The following is a 6,000-nucleotide window of genomic DNA, read 5'->3' as shown; positions in this document are numbered from 1 at the left end:
TACATGTAAATTAAATTTTCTAGAAGTCATATTTTAAAAAATAAGACAGATGAGCTTCATTTAATAATAACATTTTACATAATTCAATATATTCAAAATGTCATCCTTTTAACTTGTAATCAAAATAAAAATATAACCGTTATTTTACATTCTTCATAATACGTCTTTGATATCTGACTTATGGCACATCTCAGTTCAAACTGGGCACATTTAAAGACAGTCGCAGCATAAGAAAGTAGGGATTGTAAATTAATACTAGGCCATATCATATACTTGCACTTATTTTAAAGAAAAGCCAAGTTTAATAGTATGTTTTAGGTTTTAAAATATTTTTAGCCAACCTCTCTTGGTACTTACACAGAAGTGAGAAAAGATGATTGAAGGTATCTCAACATCCCTCTTTTTTTTCACTCAGAGGTTAAGATTTCTGTTGCAATAGCTAGGGATTGCATTGTCATTTCAGATGAATCTCAAGTCTGTAATCAAAAAGTGTAAGTCATCATTAGGTTCCTACACTTGTCATTCTTTTATTATTTTTCATTGTTATCTTAAATATATTTACTTCTTGACAAACATAAAGAAATAAAGAATTATATTTAAATGGATAATAAAACAATTTGACTGCATAAAATCCCTTTTCATTTTAGGTAGACCTACTGGTACAAACAAGTCACCTGGGTGGTCTATTTTTCTTTGGTAACAGGGATTGAACTCAAGGGCTCTAGACCACTGAGTCACATCTCCAGCCCTATTTTGTATTTTATTTAGAGATAAGGTCTCACTGAATTGTTTAGGGCCTTACTTTTGCTGAGGCTGGCTTTGAACTCACGATCCTCCTGCCTCAGCCTCCAGAGCCACTGGGATTACAGGCATGCAGCACTGCACCCAGCACCTGCTCTGTTCTCTTACTTAACTGCAACTGTGTTTTCCTTGGTAGATTACTTCTTTGCACCGGGGTTTCTTGATAGAACTCTATTGGTACTTTGGTTTGGACTATTCCTACTAGCTGAAGGTTATATACTATCTATGGGCCTGGCCAAAAAAAGTTAGTAGTTTCCTCAGTCATGGTGAAACAACAACAAAATGCCCCCAGGCATTTCTAAACTTCTCTTGATAAGACTAGTATCACTCTCCCAGTGATTCCCAGTTTGAGAGTCACTGCTTGAAACTCTGATAATTTAACAAAGCAACTTTAGTTGTAAGTATCCTATATTTTGTAGTTTGCAAGTATTCTGTATTTTGTAATTTCTCTTATCAGCTAAAAACAAAGGATTATAAAATCAACATTTAAGGCCGGGCTTCATGATGCACACTGTAATCCCAGTGGCTCTGGAGGCTGAGGCAGGAGGATCTTGAGTTCAAAGTCACCCTCAGCAATTTAGCAAGGCCTTAAGTAATTTATGGATTTCCTATCTCAAAATAAAAAAAAAAAATGTTTTAAAATGGCTGGTGATGTGGATCAGTGGTTAAGCACCTAGATTCAATCCCCTGTGCCCATCCTCCACAAATCAACATTTTAAAAACCAGAATCACTAAAACATCAAAGAAACTCAAAGGCCCTTGTAAACACAACTGACTTTGCTTCAAAGGTTTTTTGCTTTTTGTTTTCCACTTCAAGTTAACACTACCTTTAAAAAAAAAATCACATTTTTGAATTTCTTTTTTTCTGACCTCTAAGAGGTATCTTACATTTTTCTACTTCCCTTTCCAAGACTATTTCCTCTTTTGCACTGTGTAATCTTGAATGTAAATCAGAATTAGTTGCATTGATTTTCCCTTGTGTTAATAGCCAAATTATGATACAATTTGAATTATTGAAATGCATATGGAGGGTTTTTTTTTTCTTATTTTTAATGAAAACTCATGTTTTTAAAATTAGCACCTAGGGGACTATAGGTGGAGACTTAATATGTAGAGTCATCAGCATGATAATTGTAATTAAATAAACACAAATCAGTTCATGATAGCTGATTTCATTTACTATTATAATCAGCTTTCTCCACTATAAAACAGCACAATTAGTCCTAAATTGACATTCACTAATTGTATATTAGAGTTTCAAGGAAAACAATGAAGAGTTAGTGACTATCATAATGATTGAGATGTGTTTTGACATCAGTAATTATTATTATTTTTAAGATGGGGGTCTTGCTATGTTGCCTAACCTGATCTCCAACTCCTGGACTCAAGCAATCCTCTTGGCTTGGCCTTCTGAGTAGTTAGGACTACAAGTCACCAAACCAGCCCAGTAATTATTGTTTAGTAGATCTCTTTTTGGACACTAAAATCACTACTAATATGATTGTATATGTTTGAAATTGGTTTTATGAGCAACATACAGATTTGATGCAATTCCCATCAAAATACCCACAAATTGGTGTGAATATACTTTGTATACAATGAGAGATATAAAAAATTGTGCTCTATATATGTAATATGAATTGTAATGCATTCTGTTGTCATATATAAATTTAAAATAATAATAATAATAATAATAATAATAATAATAATAATAATAATAAATGTCATTTTTCCAGACCTAGAGAAAACAGTCCTGAAATCCATTTGGAAGAATAAAATATTCAGAATAGCCAAAACAATTCTAAGTCAATAAGCAAGCTGGAGGCATCATCACAATACCTGACTTCAAATTATACTACAAAGCTATTGAAATAACCACTGCATGGCTCTGTCATAAAACCAGATACATAGACCAATGGGAAAGAAGAGAAGACACAGAAAAAGATCCAACACAATTAACAGTCATCTGATTCTTGACAAAGATGCCAAAAACATATTGGGAGAAAAGACAGGCTTTAAACAAATGGTGCCAGGAAAATTGGTTATCCATATGTAGACAAATAAGACTAGACCCTGTACAAACTTGAAAGAGATCAAAAGCCCAGGAATTAGACCAGAAACTATGCAAATCCTTGGAAGAAAATATAGGTTTGAGACTCCAGCATATAGGTACAGGCAATGACTTTCTTATTAGAACTCCTAAAGCTCAGAAAATGACAAAAGTTAATAAACAGAATGGCATCAAATTAAAAAGCTTCTGCACAGCAAAGGAAACAATTAGTAACATGAAGAAAGAACCTACAGAATGGGAGAAAATATATTTGCTAACTACTCTTTTTTTTTTTAAAGAGAGCGAGAGAGAATTTTTTAATATTTATTTTTTAGTTTTCAGCGGACACAACATCTTTGTATGTGGTGCTGAGGATCGAACCTGGACTGCATGCATGCCAGGTGAGCGTGCTACCGCTTGAGCCACATCCCCAGCCCTGCTAACTACTCTTTGACACAGGATTAATATCCAGACTATATAAGAAACTTTAAAAAACTTAATACCAAAACCTCAAATAACCTAGCTTAATTGGGCAAATGAATTAAACAGATTCTTCTCAAAAGAAGAAATAAAAATGGACAACAAATCTATGAAAATGTTCAACATCATGAGCAATTAGGGAAATGCAAATCAAAACTACAGTGAGCTTTCATCTCTCTCTAGTCAGAATAGCAGCCATCAAGAATATGAACGATACGGGGCTGGGGTTGTGGCTCAACAGCAGATTGCTGGGGCTGGGGATGTGGCTCAGGCGGTAGCACGCCTGTCTGGCATGTGCGCGGCCCAGGTTCGATCCTCAGAACCACATACAAACAAAGATGTTGTGTCTGCCGAAAACTAAGAAATAAAAAAAAAAAATGTTAAAATTCTCTCTCTCTCTCTCTCTCTCTCTCTCTCTCTCTCCTCCCTCCCTCCCTCTCCCTCCCTCTCTCTCTCTCTCTCTCCTAAAAAAAAAAAAAAAAACAGCAGATTGTTTGTCTAGCACGTGCGAGGCCCTGGGTTCAATCCTCAGCACCACATTAAAAATAAATAAATAAAAATAATGGTATTGTGTCCAACTACTTAAAAAAAAGAATATGAACAATAATAAATGCTAGAGAGAATGTGGAGAAGAAGGGACACTTTTTTCTGTTTATAGGATTGTAAATGAATATAACAACTATTGAAATCAGTATGGAGGTTCCTCAAAAGACTAGGCAGGAAACCACCATATAACCCAGCTATACAACTACTCAATGTTTATCCTAAAGAATTAAAGTCATAATACTAGAGTAGTACATGCATACCCATGTTTATAGCAGCACAATTCACAGTTGCCAAACTATGGAGCCAAACTAGGTGCTTATCAAGGATGAATAAATAAATAAAATGTGGCATATACACACAATGGAGCTTTATTCAGCCATAAAGGTGAACTATGTCATTTGCTGGAAAACGGATGAAACTTGAGAACATTCTGTTACACAAAATAAGCTAAACTCATAAGATCAAGGGAGCATATGTTTTCTCTCGGATGTGGAAGCAAGAGAGGAAAAAGGAAAAGAAAGTGAAAATAAAGAGGAGATCAGTAGAGTGTAGGAAAGGGACCAGGAGAGGGAAGAGTGAAGGGAAAATACTGGGGAATGATATTGGCCAAACTGTAGTGTTATACTGTGCATGTGGAAATATGTAACGACAAATACTGCCATGATTTATGACTATAATGTATCAACAAAAAAAAATGGAAAAAATAAAAGAAAGCAAACAAAAGAACAAAATTGCTTTCATGTATGTATGTATGTATGTATGTATACAGCCTAGCCAAACATCTCTTGTGAGCATAAACATTAATACTCTGGAACAGTGATGAGCCTGACACTGTTTTTTTTTTAAATTGTTCCTTCCTTCCTTCCTTCCTTCCTTCCTTCCTTCCTTCCTCCCTCCCTCCCTCCTTCCTTCCTTTTATTCTTACCCCTCTCTCTCTCCCTCTCCTCCCTCTCCTTCCTTCCTTCCTTCCTTCCTCCCTTACTTCCTCCCTCCCTTCCTTCCTTCCTTCCTTCCTTATTTCCCAGGCTGGCCTAAACTCCTAGGCTCAAGTAATCTTCCTGCCTCAGCTTTCTGAGTAGTTGTGACTGTTGGGGCACACCACGGTGTCCAACAATAACACTTGCTTTTGTAAACAAACTTTTATTAGAACACAGAAACTTATATTTACCCACAGTCTAGGCTGTTTTTGTGCTACACTGGCACTTGAGTGGCAATGAAGACTTGCCTACAAAGTCTAATATATTTATTATCAGTCTCTTTTCAGGAAAAGTTTGTTCCCTGATTAGATTATAGATTAAAGTCAGCAGAATAAATACATAAACATTTATTTTCTTACAACTAAAATTGGCTGTATGAAATGAGATAAATGATCTATTAATTGCCAAGATAAATGTCTCTTCCCTATAGAAAGTGTGTATTCAGGACTAGAAATCTTGGCACTGTGTCATGTCAAATGGAGGAAAAAACCTGGCAGTTCATTTTGATGAGACTTAAGAAATTTCTTTTCCAGGGCATTTTGAGGTGCATCTAAACTTTGTAGATAATACAGGGAAGAACATTTTAATCTGCAAATAGATTATGTTCATTATTAGTTTGTAATCATTTCACAACTATCATATAATATTAAAGCATCATTAGAGACTGCCTATCATAATAGAAACTTTTATGACTCTAGCCATTAACATGTATTTTTCTAGTTATTGTAGACCCATACTTTTAAGCTAGTGCTATTGGTAAAATATATGATTATTTAAGTCTGATTGCCTTACTAATTTTGACCAGTTTATTTTTCAGATATCCATTTTGGGGTTTACTCTTTCAATTAATTTTGCGTTCCATGGGCAATGAAATTGTTGTTTAGTATATAAGATGTTGCAGTTTCTATGTAAGTTCACCTAAGTGCCTCTACCACTATTGATGGGCAAGGATATAAGTAAGTTAGTATTTTTACTTGAAACTGTTATAGATCTACTGTACTGGATTTGTTTTCCTGACACAAAAGAGTATAAAACTACAAAAACTAAACATTTTCAGGTATTAATTTCAGACATGACTGTAGGCCTGGTGCACAAAACACAATTAGGGAGATGAAGCTCAAGTAAGATGGTGGTCATACTGAGTTA

Source organism: Spermophilus citellus, assembly GCF_964194105.1.
Source record: "Spermophilus citellus genome assembly, chromosome: 15".
NCBI lineage: Eukaryota > Metazoa > Chordata > Mammalia > Rodentia > Sciuridae > Spermophilus > Spermophilus citellus.
The sequence above is the reverse complement of the archived record's forward strand: the minus strand, read 5'-3'. Positions refer to the sequence as shown.